Below are 17,580 nucleotides of genomic sequence, written 5' to 3' on the forward strand. Positions count from 1 at the left end.
AGACTCAGCCTCCTCTGTGTACACCGAGGTCAGCCAGACTCAGCCTCCTCTGTGTACACCGCGGTCAGCCAGACTCAGCCTCCTCTGTGTACACCGAGGTCAGCCAGACTCAGCCTCCTCTGTGTACACCGGGGTCAGCCAGACTCAGCCTCCTCTGTGTATATCGAGGTCAGCCAGACTCAGCCTCCTCTGTGTACATTGAGGTCAGCCAGACTCACCCTCCTCTGTGTGCACCGAGGTCAGCCAGACTCAGCCTCCTCTGTGTATACCGAGGTCAGCCAGACTCAGCCTCCTCTGTGTACACCGAGGTCAGCCAGACTCACCCTCCTCTGTGTACACCGAGGTCAGCCAGACTCAGCCTCCTCTGTGTACACCGAGGTCAGCCAGACTCACCCTCCTCTGTGTATACCGAGGTCAGCCAGACTCACCCTCCTTTGTGTACACCGAGGTCAGCCAGACTCAGCCTCCTCTGTGTATACCGAGGTCAGCCAGACTCACCCTCCTCTGTGTATACCGAGGTCAGCCAGACTCACCCTCCTCTGTGTACACCGAGTTCAGCCAGACTCAGCCTCCTCTGTGTACACCGGGGTCAGCCAGACTCAGCCTCCTCTGTGTACACCGAGGTCAGCCAGACTCAGCCTCCTCTGTGTACACCGAGGTCAGCCAGACAGCTTCCTCTGTGTATACCGAGGTTAGCCAGACTCAGCCTCCTCTGTGTACACCGAGGTCAGCCAGACTCAGCCTCCTCTGTGTACACCGAGGTCAGCCAGACTCAGCCTCCTCTGTGTACACCGAGGTCAGCCAGACTCAGCCCCCTCTGTGTACACCGAGGTCAGCCAGACTCAGCCTCCTCTGTGTACAAACACTTGTCTCTAACACGTACACCAGTAATGAAGCAGCAGTACTTACTTGCAGGTGTGTGAGTGTGTGTGGAGCAGGTGTGGATGTGTGTGTGGAGCAGGTGTGGAGGAGACAACTGTGGCGGAGAGCTGGATATTTTCGTAGTGGTGTTGGAGGCAGCCAGAACCCCACGGCGCATGCCCCATATTGATTCACAACTTGAGTCTGCCATGGCCCCCGCACCCACACCACACTACCTACTTACTCTCCTGCGTACCACACTACCATACCTACCACGTCTATCATATATACAGTCCCTAAACCCAGAGTCATCATCCACTCTATTGGTACTAATAAACTCTTCTATTGTTACTACCGCACTCTCCCAATGTTATTACCACACTGTCCTAGTGTAAAACCACACTCAATCAGTGCTACTACCGCACACAACAAGTGCTACAAAAACACTCTCCCAGTGGACTACCAAGCTCATCAAGTGTTACTACCACACATATTCGTTGCTATCACCACAATTTCCCGGTGTTAATAAACCACTCTCCCAGTGCTACAACCATACTCACCTAGTGTTATCACCACGCTCTCAGTGTTACTATCACTTCTAGTGTTACTACCATACTCTTCCTGTGTTACTACAACGCTCTTCATGTGCTACTATAAAACGCTCCCAGTGTTGCTACCTCACTATGCTAGTGGTACTACCACACTCACAGTGAGTAATTATTACACTCAGAATGCTACTAAAATACTCAGTGTCATTATCACACTCACCAAGGGCTTCTACCAGACTCTCTCAATGCTACTGCTACACTCTTAATACCACTACAACACTCTCCTAGCGTTACTACCACACTCTATTCAGTACCACTACCACACTCACTGCTACTACCACACTCTCTCAGTACCACTACTACACTCCCAGTGTCACTACAGCACTCTCAGTGCCACTAACACACTCTCATTGCCACTATCACATTCAGTGCCACTAACACACTCTCATTGCCACTATCACACTCAGTGCCACGTCAACACTGTGCTACTACCACACTCTCAGTTCTGTTACCGTACTCCTTCAATGCCACTACGGCACTTCCACGTATTCAGTAATAGAACCAGGTTTCCGGTACCAGCCAAACAGTCGAACAGCCACGAAATTACTTGACACCATAACACGACCAAGATTCCTACAGTTTTCGATATCTCCAGTTACTATTACGGACCACACACTCTCCAAACTATCATTTGAGCTTCACTTACATACACACCACGTCCCCATTCCCTATCACGATCACATAACTGCTTGTTTGTTCTTGTTCAAAAATGGTCAGCTTCTCTGTCCCTCTTCCAGCGCCACCTACACCAACGTGCGCTAAATTTGAATCACTAACTCACGCTCATTACACATAAAAAGGAAAAATATAACAAAAGGTTTACTCAGATTACAAAACTATCACAGTACACATAACAATATGATAAAACAAATAAAATTATAGAATAACCAAACAGAATGAGAACAAAACAAAATAAAATTAATGTATTTATAAAAATCATAGAAGCCAAACAAGGGAAAATTCATATAGCTACAAAAAATCCTGGTAACCAGCAATATTACATTAAAGAAATGGCAAAACTTAAATAACACAAATGCAAGAACTCTTTTCATTGTGTAATGCAATAATAGAATGCAGACTTTGTAGAAAAGCAATGTTCATGTTTGATTTTTTCATGCAGTTATCATTACCAAAAGCTCTTTAGTAACACTCACAGATCATGTCGAATCAGAAATATGATATTTCTGATAATTCTTACATGACAGAGTGACAGCCAATGTTGTATATATATATCCAAGTGTATTCACAATCACAGTTTACACAAGCACAAAAAATATTAATAGATTCCCAGCCGGCATGCCAGCAACAAGGTTCAATGCCTGTAGTACTACTACTACTACTACTGTAGATTCATACCTTACGCTTATATTTATGAATATCTCCTCTTCTTAACAAAAATACACCTTAATCTCTCTTTCATTATCCTGCGGAAATTTATAGAAAAAATGCCATCTACACGAGTAGATTTGAATCTCGAGCTTATCTACTGTCAGACAAATCTTAACAGATCCATCCACAATGGTGGTTGTCAATGATACATTTGTGTGCTCGTTCGTGGGTCATGTCACACGTCGAGGCAGTAGCCAGACTCCGCCCACTCGTGACGTCACTTTGGATGGCCAGCGTAGCTACTCTTATGATTTATAGTTCCAAATGCGCTCGCCTCAGCCCCACCGGCCAGGAATTTAGCTTATCTTGTATTGTCGTTTGTTTGTTTGAAATGCAATACAATATGCTATGTCTAGAATCTTATATTTATCGACTCGTTACAAAATACATTTACTTGACCAGGTTTCTTTGCTGAAGTTTAGCGTTAACCCAATTACAACAACAACAACTAACGAAATAAAGTCTTTTTTATCATGTTTGCATTTCAGTCATGACATATCTATTTTTGATACTATTTCAGATATTAAATTAAAGGAATATAGGACGTGGATTTTGCACCATACACCAATCCTCCTCCTTATCAACTCTCCTAGAGGAAAGCTTATTCTACTTTCTATTTTCGTTCCTTCATATTATCCTTCTTTCCATCATATATGATATTGTCGAGGTTTGTTCCTTAAATTTCAATATCAACCATAACACAACAATAATCAAATTCGGGAAGGCATAGGAATGTACGAATGGTAGACTTTATAAGTATTTCAATCAAACCCGTTCATAGCCTCAAAATATCTTTTTAGTAGAAACGTTATTCTTAGGCTTCTAATATATATATATATATATATATATATATATATATATATATATATATATATATATATATATATATATATATATATAAATACATTGGAAGGGATCACAATTTTGAGCATTATCAAGATATTCCTGAGTCCACGGGGAAAATGAAACATGATAACTTCCCAAGTGCACTATCATGTAATAATCACATCATCAGGGGAGACACAAGAGAGAAATATAAGTCAGTTGATATGCATCGAAGAGACGAAGCTAGGACGTCATTTGGTAAACATGTGATTGTCCAAAACATACGAGCGTTCACGGCATTACGTATTTGCAGTCCAGAGTTTATTGATAATGAGTTTGAGAAGATATATTCTATCGGATCTAAGTTAAAGTACCCTAGACCTTTCATTGATAAATCCCTTAAGTTAACAAAGAAATCATTTTATAGAGTTGAGCCAAAACCTCCCATTGACACCAAGAATCTTTTAGTTCTCCCTTTTAATAATAATTTCACTTTACTTCCCATGTTGCATAAATCCTTTAATGTAAATGTTGCCTTTAGCAACAATAATACTACAAAGAATATCTTAATCAGGAATTCACCAGAAAATTCTCTTGGATGCATCCATAAAGTGCCTTGTGGAAATTGTGATAAATTCTATGTTGGTCAGAAAGGTAAGGATCTTTCTGTTAGACTTCAGCAACATAAATATAGTATAAGAACGGGACAACAATCAAATATCTTGTTTAATCACGTTAAAACTGTCATCATTGTATTGATTAGAGTAATGCCATCCCAGTTATTAACTCTATCACCAAGAGAAATATAATTGAATCTTCTATCATTAAATACACAAAGGTTAAGTTAGGTTAGGTTAGGGTAGGGTAGGATAAGGTAGTGTAGGGTAGGGTAGGGTAGGGTAGGGTAGGGTAGGGTTGGGTTGGGTTGGGTTGGATTGGGTTGGGTTGGGTTGGGTAGGGTTAGGTTAGGTTAGGTTAGGTTAGGTTAGGTTGTGTTGTGTTGTGTTGTGTTGTGTTGTGTTGTGTTGTGTTAGGTTAGGTTGGGTTGGGTTGGGTTGGGCTAAGTTAAGTTAGGTTAGGTTAGGTTAGGTTAGGTTAGGTTAGGTTAGGTTAGGGCAGGGTAGGTTAGGTTAGGTTAGGTTAGGTTAGGTTGGGTTAGGTTGGGTTGGGTTGGGTTGGGTTGGGTTGGCTTAGGTTAGGTTAGGCTAGGTTAGGGTAGGGTAGGGTAAGGTAGGGTTGGTTTGGGTAGGGTAGGGTTAGGTTAGGTTAGTTTAGGTTAGGTTAGGTTAAGTTAGGATGGGTTGGGTTGGGTTGGGTTGGGTTAGTTAGGTTAGGTTAGGTTAAGTTAGGTTATGAATTACTGTCAGATCTGCCAAATTGCTGCTCTCCACGGCTCGCCGCTCATCCTTCTAGATGGTGATTTTTTTTGCTCACGATGAAAGCACCTGAGGGTGGAGTCCGATGACGCACACACATACCCACACACACTTATCGTGTTTCATTTTCCCCGTGGACTCACCACTCTCTCTCCACCCCAACATTCTTCTTTTCTGGAAACCTCTACAAATCTTCACCTTTGCCTCCAGAAGATAATGATTAGACATCCCTCCAGTGGTATATATATATATATATATATATATATATATATATATATATATATATATATATATATATATATATATATATATATATATTCCCTGGGGATAGGGGAGAAAGAATACTTCCCACGTATTCCCTGCGTGTCGTAGAAGGCGACTAAAAGGGAAGGGAGCGGGGGGCTGGAAATCCTCCCCTCTCGTTTTTTTTTTTTTTCTTTTTTTAATTTTCCAAAAGAAGGAACAGAGAAGAGGTCCAGGTGAGGATATTCCCTCAAAGGCCCAGTCCTCTGTTCTTAACGCTACCTCGCTATCGCGGGAAATAGCGAATAGTATAAAAAAAAAAAAAAAAAAAAAAAAAAAAAAAAATATATATATATATATATATATATATATATATATATATATATATATATATATATATATATATATACAACACTGAACACCCCATGTATACCAATTATTCCCTCAACTGCCACATTACTCACCTTTGCATTCAAATCACCCATCACTATAACCCGGTCTCGTGCATCAAAACCACTAACACACTCATTTAGCTGCTCCCAAAACACTTGCCTCTCATGATCTTTCTTCTCATGCCCAGGTGCATATGCACCAATAATCACCCATCTCTCTCCATCCACTTTCAGTTTTACCCATATTAATCGAGAATTTACTTTCTTACATTCTATCATATACTCCCACAACTCCTGTTTCAGGAGTACTGCTACTCCTTCCCTTGCTCTTGTCCTCTCACTAACCCCTGACTTTACTCCCAAGACATTCCCAAACCACTCTTCCCCTTTACCCTTGAGCTTCGTTTCACTCAGAGCCAAAACATCCAGGTTCCTTTCCTCAAACATACTACCTATCTCTCCTTTTTTCATATCTTCGTTACATCCACACACATTTAGACACCCCAGTCTGAGCCTTCGAGGAGGATGAGCACTCCCCGCGTGACTCCTTCTTCTGTTTCCCATTTTAGAAAGTTAAAAAAATACAAGGAGGGGAGGATTTCTGGCCCCCCGCTCCCGTCCCCTCTAGTAGCCTTCTACGACACGCGAGGAATGCGTGGGAAGTATTCTTTCACCCCTATCCCCAGGGATAATATATATATATATATATATATATATATATATATATATATATATATATATATATATATATCTTTCTTTTCTTTTCTTTTAAACTATTCGCCATTTCCCGCGTCAGCGAGGTAGCGTTAAGAACAGAGGAGTGGGCCTTTTTTGGAATATCCTCACCTGGCCCCCTCTGTTCCTTCTTTTGGAAAAAAAAAAAAAAAAACCGAGAGGGGAGGATTTCCAGCCCCCCGCTCCCTCCCCTTTTAGTCGCCTTCTACGACACGCAGGGAATACGTGGGAAGTATTCTTAATCCCCTATCCCTAGGGATAGGGGATTATATATATATACATACACATACATACGCACATATACACACACACACACACACATATACATATATATACATATGAAAAATGTAAGAAATAATTTAGAAAACTGAAACTTCTAGCTTGAAATGAAATGAAAAAAAATGAATGTCACATAATGGTTCAACCTCTGGCTATGGAAAAGGGAATAATTGGTATACATATGGTGTTCAGAGTTGTAAATGGAAATGGTGAAGAGCTTGTAGATTTAGGTGCTGAAAAAGGACTGGTGATTGGGATTACCTGGTTTAAAAAGCGAGATATACATAAGTATACGTATGTAAGTAGGAGAGATGGCCACAGAGCGTTATTGGATTACGTGTTAATTGACAGGCGCGCGAAAGAGAGACTTTTGGATGTTAATGTGCTGAAAGGTGCAAGTGGAGGGATGTCTGATCATTATCTTGTGGAGGCTAAGGTGAAGATTTGTATGGGTTTTCAGAAAAGAAGAGTGAATGTTGGGGTGAAGAGGGTGGTGAGAGTAAGAGAGCTTGGGAAGGAGACTTGTGTGAGGAAATACCAGGAGAGACTGAGCACAGAATGGAAAAAGGTGAGAACAATGGAAGTAAGGGGAGTGGGGGAGGAATGGGATGTATTTAGGGAATCAGTGATGGATTGCGCAAAAGATGCTTGTGGCATGAGAAAAGTTGGAGGTGGGTTGATTAGAAAGGGTAGTGAGTGGTGGGATGAAGAAGTAAGATTATTAGTGAAAGAGAAGAGAGAGGCATTTGGACGATTTTTGCAGGGAAAAAATGCAATTGAGTGGGAGATGTATAAAAGAGACAGGAGGTCAAGAGAAAGGTGCAAGAGGTGAAAAAGAGGGCAAATGAGAGTTGGGGTGAGAGAGTATCATTAAATTTTAGGGAGAATAAAAAGATGTTCTGGAAGGAGGTAAATAAAGTGCGTAAGACAAGGGAGCAAATGGGAACTTCAGTGAAGGGCGCAAATGGGGAGGTGATAATAAGTAGTGGTGATGTGAGAAGGAGATGGAGTGAGTATTTTGAAGGTTTGTTGAATGTGTTTGATGATAGAGTGGCAGATATAGGGTGTTTTGGTCGAGGTGGTGTGCAAAGTGAGAGGGTTAGGGAAAATGATTTGGTAAACAGAGAAGAGGTAGTAAAAGCTTTGCGGAAGATGAAAGCCGGCAAGGCAGCAGGTTTGGACGGTATTGCAGTGGAATTTATCAAAAAAGGGGGTGACTGTATTATTGACTGGTTGGTAAGGTTATTTAATGTATGTATGACCCATGGTGAGGTGCCTGAGGATTGGCGGAATGCGTGCATAGTGCCACTGTACAAAGGCAAAGGGGATAAGAGTGAGTGCTCAAATTACAGAGGTATAAGTTTGTTGAGTATTCCTGGTAAATTATATGGGAGGGTATTGATTGAGAGGGTGAAGGCATGTACAGAGCATCAGATTGGGGAAGAGCAGTGTGGTTTCAGAAGTGGTAGAGGAAGTGTGGATCAGGTGTTTGCTCTGAAGAATGTATGTGAGAAATACTTAGAAAAGCAAATGGATTTGTATGTAGCATTTATGGATCTGGAGAAGGCATATGATAGAGTTGACAGAGATGCTCTGTGGAAGGTATTAAGAATATATGGTGTGGGAGGCAAGTTGTTAGAAGCAGTGAAAAGTTTTTATCGAGGATGTAAGGCATGTGTACGTGTAGGAAGAGAGGAAAGTGATTGGTTCTCAGTGAATGTAGGTTTGCGGCAGGGGTGTGTGATGTCTTCATGGTTGTTTAATTTGTTTATGGATGGTGTTGTTAGGGAGGAAAATGCAAGAGTTTTGGAAAGAGGGGCAAGTATGAAGTCTGTTGTGGATGAGAGAGCTTGGGAAGTGAGTCAGTTGTTGTTCGCTGATGATACAGCGCTGGTGGCTGATTCATGTGAGAAACTGCAGAAGCTGGTGACTGAGTTTGGTAAAGTGTGTGAAAGAAGAAAGTTAAGAGTAAATGTGAATAAGAGCAAGGTTATTAGGTACAGTAGCGTTGAGGGTCAAGTCGATTGGGAGGTAAGTCTGAATGGAGAAAAACTGGAGGAAGTAAAGTGTTTTAGATATCTGGGAGTGGATCTGGCAGCGGATGGAACCATGGAAGCGGAAGTGGATCATAGGGTGGGGGAGGGGGCGAAAATTCTGGGAGTCTTGAAGAATGTGTGGAAGTCGAGAACATTATCTCGGAAAGCAAAAATGGGTATGTTTGAAGGAATAGTGGTTCCAACAATGTTGTATGGTTGCGAGGCGTGGGCTATGGATAGAATTGTGCGCAGGAGGATGGATGTGGTGGAAATGAGATGTTTGAGGACAATGTGTGGTGTGAGGTGGTTTGATCGAGTAAGTAACGTAAGGGTAAGAGAGATGTGTGGAAATAAAAAGAGCGTTGTTGAGAGAGCAGAAGAGTGTGTTTTGAAATGGTTTGGGCACATGGAGAGAATGAGTGAGGAAAGATTGACCAAGAGGATTTATGTGTCGGAGGTGGAGGGAACGAGAAGTGGGAGACCAAATTGGAGGTGGAAAGATGGAGTGAAAAAGATTTTGTGTGATCGGGGCCTGAACATGCAAGAGGGTGAAAGGAGGGCAAGGAATAGAGCGAATTGGATCGATGTGGTATACCGGGGTTGACGTGCTGTCAGTGGATTGAATCAGGGCATGTGAAGCGTCTGGGGTAAACCATGGAAAGCTGTGTAGGTATGTATATTTGCGTGTGTGGACGTATGTATATACATGTGTGTGGGGGTGGGTTGGGCCATTTCTTTCGTTTGTTTCCTTGCGCTACCTCGCAAACGCGGGAGACAGCGACAAAGCAAAAAAAAAAAAAAAAAAAAAAGAATATACATATATATATATATATACACACACATATATATATATATATTTTTTTTTTTCTCCAAGAGAGGGAACAGAGAGGGGGGCCAGGTGATGATGTTCTCTCAGGGGCCCAGTCCTCTGTTCTTAGCGCTGCCTCGCTGATACGGGAAATGGCGAATAGTATGAAAAAAAAATATATATATATATGTGTGTGTGTGTGTGTGTGTGTGTGTGTGTGTGTGTGTGTGTGTGTGTGTGTACATGAGTGGTTGGGCCATTCTTTGTTTCCTTGCGCTACCTCGCTCATGCAGGAAACAGCGATTAAGTATGATAAATAAATATATATATATATATATATATATATATATATATATATATATATATATATATATATATATATATATATTGTTTATATGAACAGTGGAATTTATTAAAAAAGGGGGTGACTGTATTAGAGACTGGTTGGTAAGGTTATTTAATGTATGTATGACCCATGGTGAGGTGCCTGAGGATTGGCGGAATGCGTGCATAGTGCCATTGTACAAAGGCGAAGGGGATAAGAGTGAGTGCTGAAATTACAGAGGTATAAGTTTGTTGAGTATTCCTGGTAAATTATATGGGAGGGTATTGTTTGAGAGGGTCAAGGCATGTACGGAGCATCAGATTGGGGAAGAGCAGCGTGGTTTCAGAAGTGGTAGAGGAAGTGTGGATCAGGTGTTTGCTTTGAAGAATGTATGAGAGAAATACTTAGAAAAGCAAATGGATTTGTATGTAGCATTTATGGATCTGGAGAAGGCATATGATAGAGTTGATAAAAATGCTCTGTGGAAGGTATTAAGAATAAATGGTGTGGGATGCAAGTTGTTAGAAGCAGTGAAAAGTTTTTATCGAGGACGTAAGGCATGTGTACGTGTAGGAAGAGAGAAAAGTGACTGGTTCTCAGTGAATGTAGGTTTGCGGCAGGGGTGTGTGATGTCTTCATGGTTGTTTAATTTGTTTATGGATGGGGTTGTTAGGGAGGTGAATGCAAGAGTTTTGGAAAGAGGGGCAAGTATGAAGTCTGTTGGGGATGAGAGAGCTTGGGAAGTGAGTCAGTTGTTGTTCGCTGATGATACAGCGCTGGTGGCTGATTCATGTGAGAAACTGCAGAAGCTGGTGACTGAGTTTGGTAAAGTGTGTGAAAGAAGAAAGTTAAGAGTAAATGTGAATACGAGCAAGGTTATTAGGTACAGTTGGGTTGAGGGTCAAGTCAATTGGGAGGTAAGTTTGAATGGAGAAAAACTGGAGGAAGTAAAGTGTTTTAGATATCTGGGAGTGGATCTGGCAGCGGATGGAACCATGGAAGCGGAAGTGGATCATAGGGTGGGGGAGGGGGCGAAAATTCTGGGAGCCTTGAAGAATGTGAGGAAGTCGAGAACATTATCTCGGAAAGCAAAAATGGGTATGTTTGAAGGAATAGTGGTTCCAACAATGTTGTATGGTTGCGAGGCGTGGGCTATGGATAGAGTTGTGTGCAGGAGGATGGATGTGGTGGATATGAGATGTCTGAGGACAATGTGTGGTGTGAGGTGGTTTGATCGATTAAGTAACGTAAGGGTAAGAGAGATGTGTGGAAATAAAAAGAGCGTGGTTGAGAGAGCAGAAGAGTGTGTTTTGAAATGGTTAAGGGCACCTGGAGAGAATGAGTGAGGAAAGATTGACCAAGAGGATTTTATGTGTCGGAGGTGGAGGGAACGAGAAGTGGGAGACCAAATTGGAGGTGGAAAATTGGAGTGAAAAAGATTTTGTGTGATCGGGGCCTGAACATGCAAGAGGGTGAAAGGAGGGCAAGGAATAGAGCGAATTGGATCGATGTGGTATACCCGGGGTTGACGTCTGTCAAGTGGATTGAACAGGGCCTGTGAAGCGTCTGGGTAAACCATAGGAAACTGATGTAGGTATGTATATTTGCGTGTGTGGACGATGTTATATACAAATGTGTGTGGGGGTGGGTTGGCATTTTCTTTCGTTTGTTTTCCATGCGCTAACCGATCGCAAACGCGGAGACCGCGACAAAGCAAAAAAAAAAAAAAAAAAAAAGAATATACATATATATATATATCAACACCCCACATAGAATATCTATACGTATTTTTTTTTTTTCTCCAAGAGAGGGAACAGAGAGGGGGGCCAGGTGATGATGTTCTCTCAGGGGCCCAGTCCTCTGTTCTTAGCGCTGCCATCGCTGGATACGGAAATGGCGATAGAATGAAAAAAAAAAATATATATATATATGTGTGTGTGTTTGTGTGTGTGTGTGTGTGGTGTGTGTGTGTGTTGTGTGTGTGTGTGTGTGTGTGTACATGAGTGGTTGGGCCATTCTTTGTTTCCTTGCGCTACCTCGCTCATGCAGGAAACAGCGATTAAGTATTTAAATTAAAATATATATATAAATATATATATATATATATATATATTATATATATATATATATAATATATATATATATATTGTTTATAGAACAGTGGAATTATAAAAAAGGGGGTGACTGTATTAGAGACTGGTTGGTAAGGTTATTTAATGTATGTATGACCCATGGTGAGGTGCCTGAGGATTGGCGGAATGCGTGCATAGTGCCATTGTACAAAGGCGAAGGGGATAAGAGTGAGTGCTCAAATTACAGAGGTATAAGTTTGTTGAGTATTCCTGGTAAATTATATGGGAGGGTATTGATTGAGAGGGTGAAGGCATGTACAGAGCATCAGATTGGGGAAGAGCAGTGTGGTTTCAGAAGTGGTAGAGGAAGTGTGGATCAGGTGTTTGCTCTGAAGAATGTATGTGAGAAATACTTAGAAAAGCAAATGGATTTGTATGTAGCATTTATGGATCTGGAGAAGGCATATGATAGAGTTGACAGAGATGCTCTGTGGAAGGTATTAAGAATATATGGTGTGGGAGGCAAGTTGTTAGAAGCAGTGAAAAGTTTTTATCGAGGATGTAAGGCATGTGTACGTGTAGGAAGAGAGGAAAGTGATTGGTTCTCAGTGAATGTAGGTTTGCGGCAGGGGTGTGTGATGTCTCATGGTTGTTTAATTTGTTTATGGATGGGGTTGTTAGGGAGGTAAATGCAAGAGTTTTGGAAAGAGGGGCAAGTATGAAGTCTGTTGTGGATGAGAGAGCTTGGGAAGTGAGTCAGTTGTTGTTCGCTGATGATACAGCGCTGGTGGCTGATTCATGTGAGAAACTGCAGAAGCTGGTGACTGAGTTTGGTAAAGTGTGTGAAAGAAGAAAGTTAAGAGTAAATGTGAATAAGAGCAAGGTTATTAGGTACAGTAGCGTTGAGGGTCAAGTCGATTGGGAGGTAAGTCTGAATGGAGAAAAACTGGAGGAAGTAAAGTGTTTTAGATATCTGGGAGTGGATCTGGCAGCGGATGGAACCATGGAAGCGGAAGTGGATCATAGGGTGGGGGAGGGGGCGAAAATTCTGGGAGTCTTGAAGAATGTGTGGAAGTCGAGAACATTATCTCGGAAAGCAAAAATGGGTATGTTTGAAGGAATAGTGGTTCCAACAATGTTGTATGGTTGCGAGGCGTGGGCTATGGATAGAATTGTGCGCAGGAGGATGGATGTGGTGGAAATGAGATGTTTGAGGACAATGTGTGGTGTGAGGTGGTTTGATCGAGTAAGTAACGTAAGGGTAAGAGAGATGTGTGGAAATAAAAAGAGCGTTGTTGAGAGAGCAGAAGAGTGTGTTTTGAAATGGTTTGGGCACATGGAGAGAATGAGTGAGGAAAGATTGACCAAGAGGATTTATGTGTCGGAGGTGGAGGGAACGAGAAGTGGGAGACCAAATTGGAGGTGGAAAGATGGAGTGAAAAAGATTTTGTGTGATCGGGGCCTGAACATGCAAGAGGGTGAAAGGAGGGCAAGGAATAGAGCGAATTGGATCGATGTGGTATACCGGGGTTGACGTGCTGTCAGTGGATTGAATCAGGGCATGTGAAGCGTCTGGGGTAAACCATGGAAAGCTGTGTAGGTATGTATATTTGCGTGTGTGGACGTATGTATATACATGTGTGTGGGGGTGGGTTGGGCCATTTCTTTCGTTGTTTCCTTGCGCTACCTCGCAAACGCGGGAGACAGCGACAAAGCAAAAAAAAAAAAAAAAAAAAAGAATATACATATATATATATATATATATATATATATATAATATATATTTTTTCTTTTTTTCTCCAAGAGAGGGAACAGAGAGGGGGGCCAGGTGATGATGTTCTCTCAGGGGCCCAGTCCTCTGTTCTTAGCGCTGCCTCGCTGATACGGGAAATGGCGAATAGTATGAAAAAAAAATATATATATATATTTGTGTTGTTTGTGTGTGTGTGTTGTGTGTGTGGTGTGTGTGTGTGTGTGTGTGTGTGTGTACATGAGTGGTTGGGCCATTCTTTGTTTCCTTGCGCTACCTCGCTCATGCAGGAAACAGCGATTAAGTATGATAAATAAACAAAAATTTTAAAAAAAAAAAAAATATACATATATATATATATATATATATAATATATATATATATATATATAATATATATATATATATATTGTTTTATATGAACATGGAATTTTATTAAAAAAGGGGGTGACTGTATTAGAGACTGGTTGGTAAGGTTATTTAATGTATGTATGACCCATGGTGAGGTGCCTGAGGATTGGCGGAATGCGTGCATAGTGCCATTGTACAAAGGCGAAGGGGATAAGAGTGAGTGCTGAAATTACAGAGGTATAAGTTTGTTGAGTATTCCTGGTAAATTATATGGGAGGGTATTGTTTGAGAGGGTCAAGGCATGTACGGAGCATCAGATTGGGGAAGAGCAGCGTGGTTTCAGAAGTGGTAGAGGAAGTGTGGATCAGGTGTTTGCTTTGAAGAATGTATGAGAGAAATACTTAGAAAAGCAAATGGATTTGTATGTAGCATTTATGGATCTGGAGAAGGCATATGATAGAGTTGATAGAAATGCTCTGTGGAAGGTATTAAGAATAAATGGTGTGGGATGCAAGTTGTTAGAAGCAGTGAAAAGTTTTTATCGAGGACGTAAGGCATGTGTACGTGTAGGAAGAGAGAAAAGTGACTGGTTCTCAGTGAATGTAGGTTTGCGGCAGGGGTGTGTGATGTCTTCATGGTTGTTTAATTTGTTTATGGATGGGGTTGTTAGGGAGGTGAATGCAAGAGTTTTGGAAAGAGGGGCAAGTATGAAGTCTGTTGGGGATGAGAGAGCTTGGGAAGTGAGTCAGTTGTTGTTCGCTGATGATACAGCGCTGGTGGCTGATTCATGTGAGAAACTGCAGAAGCTGGTGACTGAGTTTGGTAAAGTGTGTGAAAGAAGAAAGTTAAGAGTAAATGTGAATACGAGCAAGGTTATTAGGTACAGTTGGGTTGAGGGTCAAGTCAATTGGGAGGTAAGTTTGAATGGAGAAAAACTGGAGGAAGTAAAGTGTTTTAGATATCTGGGAGTGGATCTGGCAGCGGATGGAACCATGGAAGCGGAAGTGGATCATAGGGTGGGGGAGGGGGCGAAAATTCTGGGAGCCTTGAAGAATGTGAGGAAGTCGAGAACATTATCTCGGAAAGCAAAAATGGGTATGTTTGAAGGAATAGTGGTTCCAACAATGTTGTATGGTTGCGAGGCGTGGGCTATGGATAGAGTTGTGTGCAGGAGGATGGATGTGGTGGATATGAGATGTCTGAGGACAATGTGTGGTGTGAGGTGGTTTGATCGATTAAGTAACGTAAGGGTAAGAGAGATGTGTGGAAATAAAAAGAGCGTGGTTGAGAGAGCAGAAGAGGGTGTTTTGAAATGGTTTGGGCACATGGAGAGAATGAGTGAGGAAAGATTGACCAAGAGGATATATATGTCGGAGGTGGAGGGAACGACAAGTGGGAGACCAAATTGGAGGTGGAAAGATGGAGTGAAAAAGATTTTGTGTGATCGGGGCCTGAACATGCAGGAGGGTGAAAGGAGGGCAAGGAATAGAGTGGATTGGATCGATGTGGTATACCGGGGTTGACGTGCTGTCAGTGGATTGAATCAGGGCATGTGAAGCGTCTGGGGTAAACCATGGAAAGCTGTGTAGGTATGTATATTTGCGTGTGTGGACGTATGTATATACATGTGTATGGGGGTGGGTTGGGCCATTTCTTTCGTCTGTTTCCTTGCGTTACCTCGCAAACGCGGGAGACAGCGACAAAAAAAAAAATATATATATATATATTTATTCTTCATAAAGATCATCATTAAAATGTTAGACTTACACTTTCACTACTCAGAAAGCAAATATACATCTAGCATCGATGGCGTACTTCATGAGTCCCTCCCCATCAAGAGGGAAACACCAACATGGAGCGCCTTACATAAGAAATTGGAGAGTATATGATGACATAAAAAGTTTATCATCTTTAATGTGCAACAGATTCTCTACGTCAGAGTATACTGTGTTTTTTACTACTCCACACAAATCACACACGACAACATAAGCAAAATTTCCTGGTGAGTGAGCTTTTGGCGGATGAGTTGGAGCAGTAAATCACAAGAGAGGGTTGTTGTTACGTTGTCTCTTGAGTGACGTCACTGGTGGGCGGTGTTCTGAAACAACATTAACAACAGACTAGCTCCGCCCACTCATGAAGTCACTGGCAGCCCAGCGTGCTACTCTCCAACCCAGTTACGGCAAGAAATTTAGATTATGATTTTGTATAGCCTTTCATATTTGGTTCTCTTTCATATCCAGACAAAAATTTAAAAACACGAACCCTACCAATAAGTTGAATGTATTTTGATATATAATGAAGGTTATTTACTACTATAAGGGCCGCTTTTCTTGTCTGTTCGAAGGAATCAGCGAAAGGCGAGTTCTATCAAAATAACATTAAGCATAAAAGACGTACCTCATCATCCAATGTAAACGATGAACATCACAAGCGGAAAATAAAATTGCAACATCTAAGGGCCTTACATAAGAAATTGAAATGAACATATAATTCTTATTTCATTATCTTACATGAACAATAATTTATTTACGTCACTAAATAAGACAAAAGCGATTTTGTTGTGCGCAACACAAAACACCACCAGTATATATATCATATAGGCAGGGAGATGGGGCGAGCATTTTTGAACAGTAAATCATATGGATGGGTTGCTGCTCCGTCTCCCTGGTGACGTCACCGGTAGGCGATGCTCTGAAACAACGCTAACGACTATCAACGGCATGACTCCGCCCACTCATGACGTCACTTGATGCCAAAGCTCTCTTATGAAATACTGTTTTATACTACTCTGCCAATATCGCTTCCAATTGCCCCGCCCCTCAGCCCCGACAACTGGTATCCAGACTCCGCCCACTCGTGACGTCACCTTGGTACCTAGGCCAGCAGCACAGCAACCGTGTCTTATGACGTACTGTTTGAAACCAAATTTGCTCAGCCAAATTTGCATCCCACGGCCCGTGTAACAACACATCAGAAGGCAAACTCGGAAACCCTGCCAAACTTGCTCCTCTTCAATACACTTGTCAATGCTCAAAATCTTAAGAACTTCGTCCACAATTTCCTTAACCCTCATCCTCTCTGGTACTTCACGAAGAGACATTTCACTTTCTACGGAGCAATTTTGACATTATTAATATCATTCACGCCCATATATTTTGATAACCACAGCCTCAAAACAGACTAAAGCAATCACAGTTATTTTTCTCCTTGCAGTAGGGTATACCAATCACACCCAGCTGGGTATGGACGGTCCCTGAGCTGTCGTTCTCGCAAGACCAAATAGTTAAATTCCCAGCACGAAAGATGTTCAGTGGTACTTACCTTATCCTTAAGTCCTTATACACAGGTAGGTAAGCCTCTCAGACTTCCGATGGGCCTGAAAATAGAATTTGGAAGCTGACACAAGAGTGTTTATCAAGGCACTCGGTTCATCACACTCACTCACTCTTTATAAATGAGATTAAGGCCGAGAAAGAAGCGTAACTCATTAAACTCTTCGCGTGACGCCAATGGCGACATATAGCAGCA

General features: G+C 41.8%; 1 protein-coding gene across 1 annotated transcript in view; it reads right to left on the reverse strand.

Annotated features, from left to right (window-relative positions):
- LOC139765868 (uncharacterized) overlaps positions 1-1,053 on the reverse strand; it is a 22,369-nt gene extending 21,316 nt beyond the window's left edge. The window contains exon 1 of the mRNA XM_071693731.1: positions 910-1,053. The gene's annotated coding sequence lies outside the window, so the exon portion shown is untranslated. The remainder of the gene's footprint in view (positions 1-909) is intronic.
- Between the last annotated feature and the right edge of the window lie 16,527 nt (positions 1,054-17,580).

Source organism: Panulirus ornatus, chromosome 56 (assembly GCF_036320965.1).
Source record: "Panulirus ornatus isolate Po-2019 chromosome 56, ASM3632096v1, whole genome shotgun sequence".
NCBI lineage: Eukaryota > Metazoa > Arthropoda > Malacostraca > Decapoda > Palinuridae > Panulirus > Panulirus ornatus.